General features: G+C 47.4%; 1 protein-coding gene and 1 long non-coding RNA gene across 15 annotated transcripts in view; one reads left to right on the top strand and one right to left on the bottom strand.

Annotated features, from left to right (window-relative positions):
• The window catches only part of LOC118145808 (uncharacterized), a 71339-nt gene extending 61743 nt beyond the window's left edge, over positions 1-9596 (top strand). For both annotated transcript variants that reach the window (XR_013523279.1, XR_004731286.3), the window contains one exon: positions 9280-9596. This is a non-coding gene — a long non-coding RNA (uncharacterized LOC118145808). The remainder of the gene's footprint in view (positions 1-9279) is intronic.
• PPFIBP2 (PPFIB scaffold protein 2) overlaps positions 1-17214 on the bottom strand; it is a 141655-nt gene that overhangs the window by 110786 nt on the left and 13655 nt on the right. For 2 of the 13 annotated variants that reach the window (XM_078340423.1, XM_078340425.1), the window contains exon 2: positions 510-607. The exons of the other annotated variants lie outside the window; for them this stretch is intronic. The gene's annotated coding sequence lies outside the window, so the exon portion shown is untranslated. The remainder of the gene's footprint in view (positions 1-509; positions 608-17214) is intronic. 13 annotated transcript variants of the gene reach the window in all.

The raw sequence follows: 17214 nt of genomic DNA, 5'->3' as shown, positions 1-17214 counted from the left end.
TTTTTTAAGTCAGAATATAACATCAGGACATATTTTTGCCAGCTCAAAGGAAACCTTAAACAAAAATAGGTAGGTGCAGGGAGAGAGAACCAGATAAACTCAGGAGGCTTCTTGATTTGGAGGTGGCAGGCATGGGTAAGGAAGATAAGCAACTATTCCCGTGGAGCGGGAGAGGGCAGGGATTTACAAGCACAAAGGCCAAAGAAGGTTGAGAGGCAGGCATTCAGCCTCAGGGGTCAAGAACCATTGCACAGTTAGCTTGGAGGGAATGAGGATGGGAGTTCACAGGGGTGTCAGGGAACCTCACTGGCACCTCAGGGCCCTGGCAGGAGCCAGACAAGGTTGCAACAAGGAGTGAAGCTGCTTCGAGGTGAGATGAGCAGCCCAGGCTGCTAGAGCAAATATGGTGTGGAACTCCTGGGGCCTGAATGGAAGCCAGCTTGGGTCAGGATAAAAGAGGTAGCAGGGAGGGTGGAGCAGAAGGAGGGAAACAATCTGCAGATTCTCACCTGTTCAGCAGAAGCAGTATTAAAAGTCTGAAATAATCCCTCCAAGTCCTTCCCAGGGCTCTTTCTCTAGGGGGAAAATTCCAAACTCCTTATGTGGCCTATGAAGCAGGTCTCAGAATCAGGCCAGGCCATACTCGAATTGCCCCCCACCCCCACCGTCCACCCACCCATGGCTCCTCATGCTTCAGCAGCACTGGTTTCAGACCAGGCCACGCTCACATTGCCCCCCACCCCCACCGTCCACCCACCCATGGCTCCTTATGCTTCAGCAGCACTGGTTTCAGACCAGGCCACACTCACATTGCCCCCCACCCCCACCGTCCACCCACCCATGGCTCCTCATGCTTCAGCAGCATTGGTCTCCTGTCTGCTCCCAAACAATGCAAGACCTTCTCTCCTCTGCAACACTCCTGCCACCTCCCTACCCTGAGCTTACTCCCCCAGCTGTCTGCACAGCTGATTTATTCTCATGCTTCAGGTCTCAGATCTAAAGTATCAGAAAGGTCTTCCCCACCCCCCACCCCACATAAATCTGCCCCTTCAAAGCACAACAAATGCACAGTATCTTGTTCTATGTATTTGTCTCCTTCCTAACTGGCCACCTTCTCACAGAGGTAGAGGGACCCTGTCTGCCTTGTTCACTCCTAGGTTCTCACTTCTAGCAGATAGATACTTGTGAATAAATGGATAGATCCATGCAGCCAGCACTGTGCTGGGCCCTAGATGGATATTGATAAATCAGACCTAGTCTCTGTCCCCATGAACCACACAATGTAGTCAAGAAGGCTGAAGTATGAACAAATAATTACAACACAGTGCAAGGTGTGTTGTTAGAGGCAGGCATGCAACTTCCTTGGGTCTTGAAGGACAAGTAGAAGCTGTCTCAGAAGGTGAGGAGAGTGCTGTTCCAGGGAGAGAGGGTGGTGCACACGAAAGCCAGGGAAGCATGTAAGGGGGCAGGGTATGGTTGGCAAAGGTCAAAGTGTTGATGAGATTACACAGGAGCACCCAGCTGCTCAAGATGAGTCAAAGCCTTCTGTGAAATTCACATACACAGGACAAGGGCAATGCATGAGAGGAGCCTGGGATTCACACCTACCACATTGGGGGCCTGGATGCCAGTGCCTAACAAATCAAGTGGCCTCACATGTAAACATGACAGAGATTTTTTTTAAAGAAAGAGCTCATCTTTCAGCGGAGGGGACACATTGATGAGCTGTGATTGGCCCCACTTGAGGCCGTAGTACCTGGTTATAAGGGGAGAGGGTAGTTAGGGAGTGTCAAACCCAGAGGGCCCAGGCTATGTGCCCCTGCAACAGAAGGGCCATAAAGTAAGACCCATGGGCCTTCTGCCCAGTGATGAGTTTGTACTTGGCAAACAGCATGCTGGGTGGATCCGTGGGAGCTGGCCTGAAGTGAAACATGATTCAAGGTGCATGACAAGCGTCAGAAGCCATGACTCCTTTTGCCAGCCTACTCTCCTCTTCCTGAAACTTCAAATACAGAACAAGGAAACATTACAGAGGGCTCCACATATGCATACAAGAACACAAAACTGTTTAAAGCCGTCATTGTACAATGTTTTCATAAGAATCCTACTAGCTGATGTATAGTTTCTGACAACACACAAGCAGCCAAATGGAAGAGATGCAGGGAGGAAGGGACTGGGGATGACGAGGGACACATGGAGCTTCCATTGCCTCCCCAGGGCTGCTACCCAGCAGCACTTCCAGGGGTTCACCAGCCCTGAACTTCTCCAAACCGCTCCCTTCATTTAGGGTTTCTTATAGAAGTTCCATTCCACAGACATGATTAATTCAGTCATGGGTTAATTAATTAATTCAGTTCAGTTTTTGGGACTGAACTCAGTCTTCAGCCCCTCTCTCCTCCCCAGAGGTAGGAGTGGGGAGGATTGAGAGTGGGGCTGAAAGTTCTAACCCTCTATTCACATGATTGGTTTTCTGGTAACCAGCCCATCCTGCAGGAGTCACCTCATTAGCATAAAGCTGAGTAAGGCTGAAAGGGGTTTATTATGAATAACAAAAGTTGCCCCTTTTCTGTGCTAGAAAACTGGAAGGAGACCAAATATATATATTCTTTATTATAGTAGTCCCCCCTTATCCTTGGGGGATATGCTCTAAGACCTCCAGTGAATGCCTGAAACAGTGGATGGTACCAAGCCCTATATATAGAGTATGATGGTTCTTTTCCTGTACATACAGACGTATGACGAAGTTTAATTTATAAATTAGGCATGGCACAGTAGGAGATTAACAACAATAACTAGTAATAAAATAGAACAGTTATAATAATATACTGTAAAAACACTATGTGAATGTGGAATGTGACCTCTTTTTTTTATTGAGACAGGGTCTCACTCTGTCACGTAGGCTAGTAGTGCAGTGGCATGATCTCAGCTCACTATAACCTCTACCTCCCAGGATCAAGCGATTCTCGTGCTTTAGCCTCCTAGTAGCTGGGATTACAGGTGTGCAACACCAGGCCTGGTTAATTTTTGTATTTTTTGTAGAAGACAGGGTTTCACCATGTTGGCCAGGCTGATCTCGATCTCCTGGCCTCAAGTGATCCAGTCACCTCAGCCTTCCAAAGTGCTGGGATTACAGGTGTGAGCCACCATGCCGGGCCTTGTGGTCTCTTTCAAAATACCCTATTGCATGGTACCTTGGGTAACCGAATCCCAGGAAAGCAAAACCATGGGTAAGAGGGGGCTACTGTATATCATATCACAATATCGCAGGTCTCAGAGGTAAACGTGTATCTGATGACATGCATTGTGTTCAGTGTCTTCCACATCGGTTCCTCCCAGAGGGGCACAGTACCTCCTAGGGAGCCAGGGCTCAGCAGGGATATGGGGCTAGAGTGCACCAATCCCCAGAAGTGACATGCCAGGGAGAAGACAGAGCATCCAGAAGAGGTAATACTTCAAAGAGAGTAGGAGAGCCAGAATCCAACCCAAAATCTCAAATGACATGTGAAAAAGCAGGGTGACATCTAAGCAGATGGTGGACAGTGGGAAGTAGAATTTTTTTTTTCTTTTGAGTTGGAGTCTCTGTTGCCCAGGCTGGAGTGCAGTGGTGCAATCTCAGCTCACTGCAACCTCCGCCTCCTGGGTTCAAGTGATTCTACTGTCTCAGCTTCCTGAGTAGCTGGGACTACAGTTGCCTGCCATTATGCCTGGCTAATTTTTTGTATTTTTAGTAGAGACGGGGTTTCACCATTGTTGCCAGGATGGTCTCAATCTCCTGACCTCATGATCCGCCCACCTTGGCCTCCCAAAGTGCTGATATTATAGGCATAAGCCAGGAAGTAGAATTTAAATCATGCTCTCCACCAATGAGAGGAGGGCTACAGCAGCAACGAAAGGGCCTTATACAGCATGGACAACAAAGGAATCAACAACATGCCATGGTGACTGTAAGAGGGGCACCCAACCAGCCCAGGAAAGAAAGGAGCAGGCACAGGGAAGGACATTGCTCTTATCACACATCATACAGTGACAGTTACTACATGGGACCAAAGCAGTTTTCATTCTCTCTGGATGCTTAACATAGCTGGCATTTGACCCTAACAAGCAAGCTGGCTTCTGATACTGAGATACTGTCTCACCCTGGCCATAAAGATAAGGCAGGATATGTTGTTTAAGAAAAAAAATGCAGTCCATCCACAATTCATAGGCCCATGTGTGTGCTGCCTGGGACAGTGTCTGAGACTGAGGCTCCTGCTAATTACAGGACTGAACCCTTCTCTTTGCTGCCAGTCAGGGAGAACATGATCCCACACCCCTTTAGTGGTAAATAGTCAGTGAGGAAGGAACAGCCATGTTTTAGAATGGCAGGGTATGATGACATGTTACAGCCACATGAACTGTACCACACAAGGCCAGAGTGGGACCCGGAAGTTGATCAGGGAGCAAGATCCACATGTGTTCTAAAATATAGAAAGTGGGTCACAATTGACCCCCATCATCTGGTATGTTCTGAGGCAAACAGTGATTTATATGTTATGTTAACTCCTTTCATATTCGGCAAAAGAGAATTTGAAGTAGGTAGCAACCACTGATTAAGATAAGTCTGAGGCAAGTAAACCTTAATTTATCCCACCCACACTGAATTCCATCTCTAAACTTCTTTTCTCTCAATAATAATGGTTAGGGTTGTAACTGATGTTTGGAGCAGGCTCACACAGCCCTGCACGCTGAAATGAGCTAGGAATAGATCTGGAAGTCACCACTACTCCCTGCTCCTTCAGGATATTCTGAGCCTTGGACACAGTTGAGCCAGAGCTGAGACCCGATCCTCAGCAGTGTCCTGTCTAGAAGGCCAAGGCCTAGAGAAGGAGGCCTCAGCCAAGAACCCACCACAACCACAGAACTGCGTTTCTCTCCTATCTCTCCCTTCCCCAAGTGGCAAACAGATGATAATGAAGCGTCACTGGCCGGGGTCGGTGGCTCATGCCTGTAATTTCAACACTTTGGGATGCCAAAGTGGGCGGATCACCTGAGGTCGGGAGTTTGAGACCAGCCTGACCAACACGGAGAAACCGTGTCTCTACTAAAAATACAAAATTAGCTGAGCGTGGTAGCCGGCACCTGTAATCCTAGCTACTCAGGAGGCTGAGGCAAGAGAATTGCTTGAACTCCAGAGGCGGAGGTTGTAGTGAGTCGAGATCGCGCCATTGCCCTCCAGCCTGGGCAACAAGAGCAAAACTCCATTTCAAAAAAAAAAAAAAAGAAGTGTCACCCTATTACAAGAAACTGAAGTATTTTCCCATAAATTACAGGCCTCCCATAAACCATAGCTGCTCTTAAATGGTTATTTTAAGAAATACCTTTTGCTAACCCTAAGCTTAAGAGAAAGCCTCTTAAAAGGATATAAGAAACATCTTTGGTAGAGTGGAGCAAGAAGCCATTTGGAGCATCCAAAATTAAAATGACAAAGACAGATATGCAGGAATTTGATGGCAGTGCCTAAATTCTCAATCACATCCCCTATCAACCAATAACTACTTTCTTTCTAAAGGACAAAGAAGACAGAGTACAGCTTTTATAGACAGACAGACTTGAGTTAAAACATGTGCTCTGCTGTGTAACGGTTGTGAGTCTTTTAAGCCTGTTTTAGCCTCAATTGCCTCATCTGTAAAATCAGTATAAAATCAATCTCATTGTTAGGGGCAAAAGTAAACAAGACAGAACTCAGGTAAACATTGCAGGCTGAACCTAAACATCTAATTGAACTGCTCATTTAAACAACAATAGAGAGATTTATTTTGAAAGAGATAAACTCAAAAGGACACAATGTCATAGGCATAAGGGAGAGGCTAGGGTACAGTTACGCAGCAAGCCTGCGAGGGCAGCCAGTCCAAAAGCTCTGGGAGAGAATTCGTTAGTAATATGAAATTGACAGAACACCTGGTGCATCTGAATATCTTAAGAGACTTACATAATTGGTGAAGACTTTGTTCAATTCACTAAGAACAGATAATGGGGGATAATTCACTAAAAAAAGATACAACTGGGGGAAAAATAATAAAGTAGCAGAATAAGCATTTTTCTAGAGACACAGACAAAAAAAACAGGACTAAAAGAAGCAGCTGCATCTGAGGAACAATGATGGGGTAGAGAGGGGTCTGTCTTAACAAATTACATACAATTATTTGACTCTTTAAATTGTGTGGCTATATAGTGGTGACAAAAATTTAAAAAATCAAAAGGATTAAAAGAGATAATACATGTGGCATGGCCGGCACAGTGCCAACATTAAATTAATGCGGTGTCTGTCTCCTCATTAGTTACCATATATTGGGCAGAAAACTGTTAGCTACTTGCTAAGGGTTTATCCAACATTAGCTCACTTAATCCCCACACCAGTTAGGAATTATTCTTCCCCTGTTACAGATGAGAAAACAGATTAGGCAACTTGCCTGAGGATGCACACCCTTTTTCCTCCTGTTCTTCCACTTTCCTGAGACAGGAACCCATTTGGAGGGTTTTGAGGGATAAGGTTGACATGATCCGACTTAACCTTTTAAAAGGATTACTCTGGCTGGAAAGTTACTGGGAAAAAAAATTATTGCTTGGAAAATAGACTGCAGGGGACACAGCAGTGAACACAGGAAACCCTGAAAGAGATGAGGTGGCTCAGACCATAATGAATTAGATTTCTATTTCCTGATATACCTTGAGGACAAAGCCCGGAAGATTTACTGATAAACTGGACATGGGCATGAGAGAGCAGAGTCAAGTGTGCCTACACATGTTTTTGCCCTGAGTCCCTAGAGAATGTGGAGGCCTGTAGGAGCAACAATGTGGGGTGTCTGGGGGTGAAATCAGGATACTGGTTTTGGAAATGTTCAGCTTAAGATGCCTACAGACACCGAGGAAGTTACGCTGAGTAGCCAATTGGAAATAGGAGTCTGATGTTTACAGAGAAGTGGGATGGAGATGTCAATTTGGGAGGCATCTTCATAAACATGTATTTAAGCAATTGCATGAAATGACTTAAGAAGTGGTATAAAAACAGAGGAGATCCCAGGACTCGCGGAAACACTCCGCCATGCAGCCTCCAGGGAGAAGAGGAATGGAGAAAGGAGACAGGAGGAGCAGCCAGGAGAAGTGAGAGTGGCACCCAGGGGAGGCCAACCAAAAGGTTTAGGGATAGAGGGTGCGGTCAGGTGCACCAAATGCTGCTGAGTAAGACCAGAGCACTCCTCTCCAAACTCATGCTAGTGGTGATCTCATCTGTTCACGCAGCCTTACCTGTCCCTGTACTGCTTCACCCTTCTTACCCTAGATGACTACAATAACCTCCTAACCGGTGACCCCCCTCCAAGCAGCTCCACCCATTCACTCTGCACTGAAGCTTCACCTATCTTAGTGGTCCTCTAACTCTGCTATTAATCAGAACCACCTTGAGTGCTAATCAAGCAAGAGGCCCAGCCTCCTGTAAGTAGGAGGGCCTGACCTTTATGGTTGACTTAGCCATTCAGGTGATTCTGATTCTGACCAAAGTTGAGGAACTGATGGAATGCAAACACAGCCCTGCACTAGGCATCCTTTTGCTTAGACAGCCTCGGGGGCTGGCCACCAGCCACACCGTAGAATTCATGGTCTATCATCATATGGACTCGGCCTATTTGATTGCAGCTTTAACTTTTACCATACATACCTTTGGGCAGACCTCTGCCCCATCCCAACCAGATGCCTCATCACTAGTGGACTGGTCCTAATTGTTAGTAATTGGCTGCCTGCACTGCTTTCCAGCCTTTATGCCCATGCCCACAGCTATCCCTGCTAAAGTCCCATCAAGCCAGCTCTTCCAGGTAATCGTACTTAATTCTGACTAACTAAATGGGATCTCCCTGATCATCTCCTTCATCTTGAAGGAAAGGGATGACAGCAGCTGTGCACAGCCATCAATGGGTCCCTGTGGGATTCCCCATTCTGTAAGCACTGGATAAATGTTTACAGATTTATTGATAAAATAACCAGTTCATTGTCCCTGGGAAACTAAAGCCTGGAAGATAGTGCGGATTGGAGTGAGGTTGCAGAAGGTTTTCCACCACAGCCTCAAGCTCTCGCCCTCCTGAACAGCCACCCACTTCTCCATATTCTCACAATGGGTGGGGCCCAAATGCTCCCCATCCCACCTTGGTGATGCCCCCATGGTCACCAAGGTAAAAATCTGGGAGTCATCTCTGGACCTTCCCTTTTGATACCCACATTCAATTGGTCACCAGATCTGGTCAAATCTCCTTCCTCACCCTCTCTCAGATCTGTCCCCTCATCTTCACCTGTCCTGCCATCATCTATCAGAATGACTGCATTGGCTTCCTAACTAGTTTCTCTGCCTCCAGCCTCACCCCCCCACACACCCCTCATCCTCCACACTGCTGCCAGGAGGGTGGGTCTATTTCACAAATCTCACCAAGGCTCCCCAGCATTCACAATGATTCACCAGCTTCCTATTACCCAGGCAACAAAGGGATGCCTGGGGACCTGGAAAGGAAGTTAAGGACCCACAGGGCAGTCAGAGAGTGGGCTCTGTAGTCAGACCTGCATGTAGATCCAAGTTCTTCCCTTCACAAGCTGTGCTCCTGACAAGTTCCTTAACATCACTGAGCCTCATTTTACCCATTCATAAAATTCAGGTGAAAAGAAACACATTGTGGGATTGCAGAGATTCAAAATTGGGTGGGATTTCACAATCCTGGCAGCTGTAATTCTCCTGGCCATACCTGGCTCTGGCCCTGAGCAACAGCCAAGCTATTAGCCTCAGCCTACTGTGGCTTTTGGGGCTACTTCAGTGTTTTAGCTAAAGTCCCTTGTTTGACCTGCTCAACTCCCACTCCTGTTTTGAGGCCAAATTCCATCATCATCATCTCCAAGGATCCTCTCCCATCCTCCAGATGGAAGTGACTGCTCCTGACTGGGTCACCCTCCCCACTCCCAGGACAGACCTCTCCAGGGGTGCTTTTTTCTGAGTGATGAGTCCCTCTCAGGCAGAGCTGTGTCTCTGGCCCTGGAGCTCAACTCCCATTCTAAAAGGGAGAAAGTGGAAGGAAATAAAGAGGTCACTGGTCTACACTGGTGGGGCTCTCAGCATAAGCAGCTGAAGTTGTCCCTACCTTCTGCCAGGGGCCACAAGCTGTACCTGTCCTCCACAGGTCCTATCCCGTCCTGAGGTCACCACCTGTCCTGTCCTCCACAGGTCCTATCCCATCCTGAGGTCACCACCTGTCCTGTCCTCCACAGGTTCTATCCTGTCCTGAGGTCACCACCCCCACAGGATCAGATCTGACAGTGGAGAGGAGAAGCAGCACGCCTGGCCTGAGAAGACAGCTCCTCAGAGCAGTGGCAGAGCCCACAGACACTGGCTTCGTATCACAACAAGGGACAAGGCCAGAGGCTCTCAATTTCCCTCAAGACAGAGGAGCCCAACACAGCAAGACATCCAGTCATGACAGAGAGGAGCCTGAGCAGGACAGAGGGGCCAGGCTGCTGAGAAAGTTGCTATCAGCATTGCTGAATGCCTTTAGTGAATATCCAAGTCTAATAAAAGTGAAGAGTCAGAGTTTTCTTTTGTCAATGAATAGAAGCTTAAGTAGCCTAAGAAAAGCTGAAGAGGAGAAAATAAAAGAATGCCACTGAAGGTGAACAAGCATGCTTAACTGGTCCCCATCTAATCACAGTATCAGTAACTCCCAAGAGCAAACATTTGTTTAAAGCTTTACAGTGACAGAAATATTTCGTACATACAAGGTTTCCTGTTTCCACCTAAACATCCTAGATGAGGCTGTTCTGATTAGTCAGTGAAGCTCAAGCCAGTGGGGGGCCTAGATCTGTCAGAAGTGCAAAAAGGGCCCTGAACCTAGACGCAGGCTGGTAGTGCTGGGTGGCGGCTGGGGATGAATGCAATATTTCTTGCTTAGCGTCTTTTTCCCGCTATACCAGGTTAGTGAGTTGTATGCACAGGGCATTCCCAGCCACTCCCTGCCAGGCGAGTTCCAGAACATCCTTAAGAACATTTGTGCTGGAGCCTAGTTCTGCTGAACCCGCTGGAAGGATTCCTATTGCTTTCCGGTCCTTCCATGGAAGACACAGCCCATGTCCCATCACATGTCCCTGCTCTGCCACCAGCCTCCTTTGGCATAGCCAAGCCCAGATGCTTCCACTTAAGCATTCCCAAAAAGCTCAGGCCCTTCTCACCAAACCACAGCCCTTTAAGCAAAGCTCCATGTTTCCAAACAGCATTTCCAGCAACACATCATCACAGCAGGGCATTCAGTCACAAAGCTGAACACTGTCCTCTAAAGAAGGCGAAGAAAAGCACCAGGCACTGAGACCTCACCTCTGGGTGCCACGAGGCCAGACTCCCTCTGAGTCTAGCTGTCTCACAGTCTCAGGAGGGACATCCTCCTCCTACTGGAAATGGCAAGCTTCTTAAAAGAAACACCACCCCAAAGACATGAACATGAGACACCATGAGCCCAGCCCACAACGAGGAGTGCAGGATCTGGCCAGGAAACGGGTGTGAGTCTGAGGTTCTGATGGCTCACACCCAGAAGCACATCCAACCTTCTGGGCTTCAGGAGCACTGAGAAGCTGATGTCAAGTTTCCTTCACTGTGTTTGCTTAACGTGGTTGAATGCTTGCTTTCCCTTCCTCTGGCTGTTCTCCGCTCCTATTTCTGCTCTTGATATTCTGCCCTTGTTCCCCCCTCTCCCCAAGCTGGATCTTTTCCCAACTCAAGCACTGATTAGGGTAAAGAGGCCACAACAATCTTGCTGACCAAGACCATGCCTTAATATCAAGTCTGTTGAACAATTTGGGCAGATATCAAAGGTCAAATATTACAGGCACTCCATCAAGGAGAGGGATTGTGGAGGGGGAGGACAGGGAAGCGAGGCAGGGATCTGTGTCTTCGGGAAGAATTGAGATGGGGAGTCAGATATCATCCAGGGAGCAGAGCATCACCAAACTCCATCAGTTTGCCCCTTGATACTGTAAGACAAGTATATCTGTGCCCTCATGGAGATGGGGCCCACTGTAGCCACTCAGAGAACTTTCGGAGAGCAGGTTCTTTCCCTTCCTTCTCAACTGCTCAGAAAGAGTGGGTCTAAGAAGTAAATGTAAATGAGAGTCTACCCTTCATGGCTGAGATGTGAAGAGCCAGGACTAGGCAACAAACAACTCACACGTTCTAAGATTTGGCTGCCTGCCCCTGGCCACACAGCCATTCACAATAGACCAAGATGATGGTGAATTACTTGGTGCCTGTGCAATATCCACCTGTGTGTAAAAATGGCCTGCTCTTGAAGTTCACAGGTTTCCTGTCTCCTATGAGAAGCTCCTGCTGCTGTGAAAAAAAAAATGTGTCCACATTTTTGTTTTCTCATTTAATCTTCAAGGGAGTCCTGTGAGGGACATTATCAGCCCTGTTTTAGAAAGATGTAGTTCAGTGGCCAGAGAGCAGGGGAAGAGTGACAGCAAATAAAGCTGTTCCCAGCTTGGGAAGGGTGTCTCACCTCTAACCCTTAGAACATGGCCTGTAGCCACTAGGCAAAGGCAGCCACTGAGGGAGCCACCTAGAAGCCACCCACGCTTCCCAGCAATAATGTAGAAGGAGGAGGCGGGGACCTGAAGGAAGGATCCTTCTCAGGGAGCTCAAGGATCTCTCTGGATTCCCCTCCGCAAGTGTAATCGGGCTCTGCCAGCCTGTCCCTTCTACCCACCCACTTCGGGTACCCACCTATCCCCTCCCTCCTCACACTTCCTTGACTCCATTTCTTTGCCATAGCCCTATTCTGGACAACGTGGAGGCTCTCTCTCTCTTCCTGCCTCTGCTTGTCAGCGTGTAGGTCCTCACCTCTCTCCAGCTGCCTCCCAGCTCACACAACCTGCTCCTTAGCTCATTCTGTCTCCCTGGTCACAGCTTACCCTCACCCTCCCTCTGCCTGGGGAACCAGGTTCACAGGTCTCTTCTTCCTTCTGCTCCCGGGATGCTAAACAATACATACAGCTCCATCAGACATTCATGCACCCAGATCTCTAATCTCATGTTTCTTCCTGTCAGACTCCCTCAGCAAACTACCATGCATCTTTCTTTAATGAGAAACAAAACCTCTCGATTCCCTTTCTCTCATCTCTTACCCTCTTTTTACATGCTGCGTAAGACCTGCCCCTCCTCCCTATGACCCCTAATCTCCTATCATTACTGAGATCCAGCCTCTCAATTATTCCCCCTCTAAATTGAATCTGCACTCTCGCCCTCCTTCTTCTGCTATCTTAGAACACGTCCTTTGACCCTGCACCCTACTATTAATATTCCATGTTTCTCCTTTGCCTCAGAGCCTCACTGCCTACCTCCCGTGCTCTCTGACACCCACAGTGGTGGGATGTCACTCATCTGTGTGCACCGGTGCCATGCTCTCATCCATCCAGCTGCTTCTGTTTCTATTTCCTTAAGAGGCCATCTAGGGTGGGTTAAAAGGCTTGGCCGGAGTTGGACTACCTGGGTGAGAGCCCTGATTCAGACACTAGAGGTCCCAGGGCAAGACACTTAACCTCTGTGCCTCAGGTTTCTCATCTTTAACATGAGAATAATAATGAAACTGCCTACCTGAAAGGGTGATTGTGAAGGTTAAATGAGTTAATAAAGCGCTCAGACCAGCCACCAGTCAGCGTTTGCTCCAGTGCCTTCTTTGGCATCTCATCAGTGTTGACACACTTCTCCGGCACTTGGGACAAGCACTCTCCAGGTCCTTCCTTGAACTTTGCGGCATGCATTTACCTGTCATGCTTCCTCACCCTACTCCCCTCCCCTGTGAGCCACCGGATCTCTGTGGTCTCCCCCTGCAGGGATGCTTTTGTCCATCTCATCCTTTCTACTTCTATTGCCCAGCCTGTCTGTTGGGTATTCAGAACCAGGGCACAGGAGGACCTCCTCTCTCCTGAGTAACACCCAGCCTCTCCCACAGCAGTCCAAACGCATGAGCTGACCCCAAAATATCCTGGAGCTAAGTGCTCTTATTTATCTCATATCTCATTATTTATAACTATTATTATCCAGATTCTACAGATAAGGAAACTGAAGCTTGGAGAGGTTAAGTGATTTGGCCAAATCACACAACCAGGAAGCAGTAAAGACAGGATTTGAATTCAGGCAGTCTGGCTCCAAGGTTATGTTCCTAATCACTGCTCTTGCCGCACTTCCTCACTGGGCGGACCTGCTCCTGGGTTCCTGATACCCCAGCTGCAAGAGCGCATTCTTATGCTACTGTGACTTTTTCATGCTGTTTCCTCAACGTAAAGTCCACTTCCTTTGTCTCTGTCCATCAAAACTAATTTTTCAATGCTCAGGCAAGTTCTCTATCCCCACCCCTGCCTGTTCAAATGAATCTTGGCTGAGACACGGGTTCCCACCTCCATTTAGTTTCTGCTTCATGTTGCCATGGGGAAGATTCAATAGGGGATACTGACTTCCTCTCTTTCCAGGACTTCCTCCCCTGGGGAACAGCTCAGTATCTGATGGTGGGAATGAAAGAAGGAACTGAGCATGTGCAGCTCAGCCCATCCTCCCCTCGCCCTAGAGTCACCTTGGTGAAGGAAGTGGCCTGCACCAGAAAGAGACTATCACTAGCGAGGAGGTGCCATCAGGGCCTGTAGGGACGCACCTACAACACACACGGTGCCTTCTACTTGAGAGCATGGCTCCCCAGCAACCTGCGTATGATGCTGTAATTCACTTTCCCAGGTGGGGTAATGCCAGGAAGGTGGTCCAGGAAAGCAGGCATTTGTGTTGTAACCACTGTACATTGCCTGCCAGAGTAAATGAAACTGGTGTCTGGCTTACGAACTAGCCTTGTCAGGTTGGTCAGTGTGAATCAAGCTCTGGGCAACAAGCACTTCCCAGTGAATGCATAAGGGTGTCTGTCCTGCGGTAGTCCTTACCTCCATTCTCTCCTCTGTCTACACCGCACCTGCCCCCACAGCAGACAGAGCCTCACGCCCTGACAGGACTCCGTTGGCAACGTGACTCCTCAGCCCCAGAACTCACCCTTCAAGAGAAGCTACTCTCATTTTCCTTCTTACAGCAAAGAACACACATGCCTACACACAGTTTGTCTCCAGGAAGGAACAAATGCACATGAAGTCATTTATTTGCCTCAACCAGATTACAGACAGATCCAGAGAAATGCTTCAAATGCAATCTCAAGTTGAATGTTTCCAAAAAGCTTCATTTCAAAGACTGCCTCCCTAAAAACATAATACAGGCAAGACGCTATTAAGTTGAGTAATGGGTAAGAGGATTCATTTCACTATTTCTGTGTATGCTTGTATTCTTCTTGTAGTAACAGGCTAACACAAAAATCCAAACCACAACCTGGGGATGTGGGCTTTTCAGGGCAGGAGGCACAGAATTTTACTTTCCCTTCCAGTAAAACTGAGATTTGAGCCTAAGTTCCTGATGAGTCATTTGGTGTCTTTCTACAGTGCCATTCAAACTCCCCGGATAGCTCCTGACATTCCACTAGACTCTCCTTACCTCTCACCTCACCACAGTTTAGAACCCCATCATCTCTCAGCCAGACTGCAAAATCGGCTTCCTCTGGGCTTTCTCCCTCTAGCCAACTCTGCTGCAATCCTTCTTTCTTTCCTGGTGCTGGCAGGACATGTTCCATTGAGCGCATGACATGCTCCTGTGCTCCCAAACATTCCTTGGCTCCCCAATGCTTTCTGGGGAACAGCTGCATTTTGCACCTCTGCCAAGGTCTTCTAACACAGTTAACCTTCCCCACTGTACTTCTCACCACTCTGAGTTCCAGCTTCCCGGGACCACGTCCTACCCTCAAATACAGAAATACTCCATTTTCTGTACTTCCTCTACTCGGGTACTTTTCTCCATCTCTACTTTCAAATCCCACCCATGCTAAGGCCTGAAAGCCTTTCCTAACCCATTACCCCTCGTCCCTGAAAGTGCCGGATGCCTCTGCTCTGCTCCTGTCACATCTGGTACGCACCTTTGTCATCAGAGTTGTCTATATTGTTTATAAAGATAATAACTTATATTATTTCTCAATATGTCTGCCTCCCTGTCTAGATTAACTACTAGGGAGCAAGGAATATGCTCCATTCACCTTTCTATCCTCAGAGTCCAGCAAAGAACCTGGCACAGGACCCTCAGTAAATGTTTGTTGATACAAAATGTTAAGTGTTTGTGTATCTGAGTGGAAGGTGAAGGGAGGCTGGGCATGTAACATTGGCCAGCATTCTGAAAAAGGATTCGGTGTTATCCACGACAGCCTCTCCCATCAAACTTCCTCCATACCTGGGAGCCTTCTCTCTTACAGCCACATATTCAGAGGTGAAAGTATCTTTATCATAAGGTGAACTTATGCTTGGGCCTGACATGAGCAAGAGACATAACTGATGGATGCAATTGTATACCCAAAGGACCAATGAGAAAAAGGATGTAGCTTCCCCAACAGATGATAAAACCAGGCATTTCTCCCCATTCCATTACTGTAGAATGCTAAGCAACAACAACAACAACAAAACAACAACAAAAAACCAGATATGAATTGGTAAGTTTTCTTTATTAGCTGGAGCGTGCATAACTTTTGCCTATAGCTAACTCCCTCCTACGAGCCTCCCTAGCTGCCTGCTGAGGGATAGGCCCCAGAATTTGGCAGGCTGTAGGTAAACACTAATTGAATTAATCAAAATTATTCTGTAATTTGAGCCTTCATTTCAACATTTGTTCAACAGTTTAATTTTGGTTCAATGCAATGCTTTTCCTCTTGCAATAAAAAAAATTAAGCCAGTAGAAGACCAAAGAATTTCTTTAAAGACAGGCCTGTGTGTACTGTCAACAACAGCCTGACCCCCGCCTCCATCGGAGGAGAAGGAGGCTTCTGGGCTGGAGGGTATTAGCAGCTCTGTCTTCACTGGAGTGCCAAGGGCCCTGGGGTAGCCAGATGAAGACACTGCACAGAAACTACTACTGCCAGAGAGCCTGACTTCAAGTAAACAGCTCGGCCTGGTGCTGAGCCTTTGGACAATGCCAGTCAGGATTTCTCCACTAGCTAGCTGCGTCCACCGTCCTCTCCTGGTCCCAAGGTTGGCAGGATCAGTAAGTGCCTCTTCATCCTTCATCATGTTACTGAGCCTTGTTCACTGAGGATTTTGGAAACACCCTGTTAGGAGTTGAATTGTACCCACACCCTCAAAATTTTTACGTTGAAGTCCTGACCACCAGTACCTCAGAATGTGACTATATTTGGAAATAAGGTCTTGAAAGAGGTAATTACATTAAAATTAGATAATTAGGGTGGGGCCTAATCCAATAGGTGGTGTCCTTAAAAGCAGAGGAGATTAGGACACTTGGATACAGAGGAAAGACCATGTGAAGGCAAAGGGAGAATACAGCCATCTAAAAGTCAACGAGAGGCTGGGCATGGTGGCTCATGCCTGTAATCCCAGCACTTTGGGAGGTCGAGGTGAGTGGATCATTTGAGACCAGGAGTTCGAGACCAGCCTGGTCAACATGGGGAAACCCTATCTCTACTAAAAACACAAAAAAAATAGCCAAGTGTGGTGGTATATGCCTGTAATCCCAGCTACTCAGGAGGCTGAGGCAGGAAATTCACTTGAACCCGGGAGGTGGAGGTTGCTGTGAGTCAAGATCGTGTCACTGCACTCCGGCATGGGCAACAGAGTGAGACTCTGTCTCAAAAAAATAAATAAATAAAAATAAAAATAAATAAAAGTCAAGGAGAGGTCTCAGAAGGAACCAACCCTGCCAATACCCGGATCTTAGACTACCGGCCTCCATAATTGGGAGAAAATAAATTTCTGTTGTGTAAGCTCCACAGTCTAGCACTATGTTATAGCAGCCCAAGCAAACTAATACACACATCAAATTCTGACATGCAGCTGGGAAAGTTATGGGAAGAAGGCATCCTCCTCTCCAGAGCTACTGGCCTCTATTCTGACCCACTGGTGTTCACCTTCCCTCTGAATCCAGGGGAAACTTTGCTTCACATCCTCAGACTTTAAACATCTAATAGAGAGAAGCATAGTTCACAATACTCCTTTATCTATATTCTTTATAAGTCAGCTCTAAGTCGAATCTCACCTCTGGACCAAGATCATTTAGTGAGGCTAGACTTTAGGATGCTACAAAGA

The sequence above is a fragment of the Callithrix jacchus genome, chromosome 10 (assembly GCF_049354715.1).
Source record: "Callithrix jacchus isolate 240 chromosome 10, calJac240_pri, whole genome shotgun sequence".
NCBI lineage: Eukaryota > Metazoa > Chordata > Mammalia > Primates > Cebidae > Callithrix > Callithrix jacchus.
Note: the sequence above shows the minus strand (reverse complement) of the source record. Positions and strands in the feature narration are given on the sequence as shown.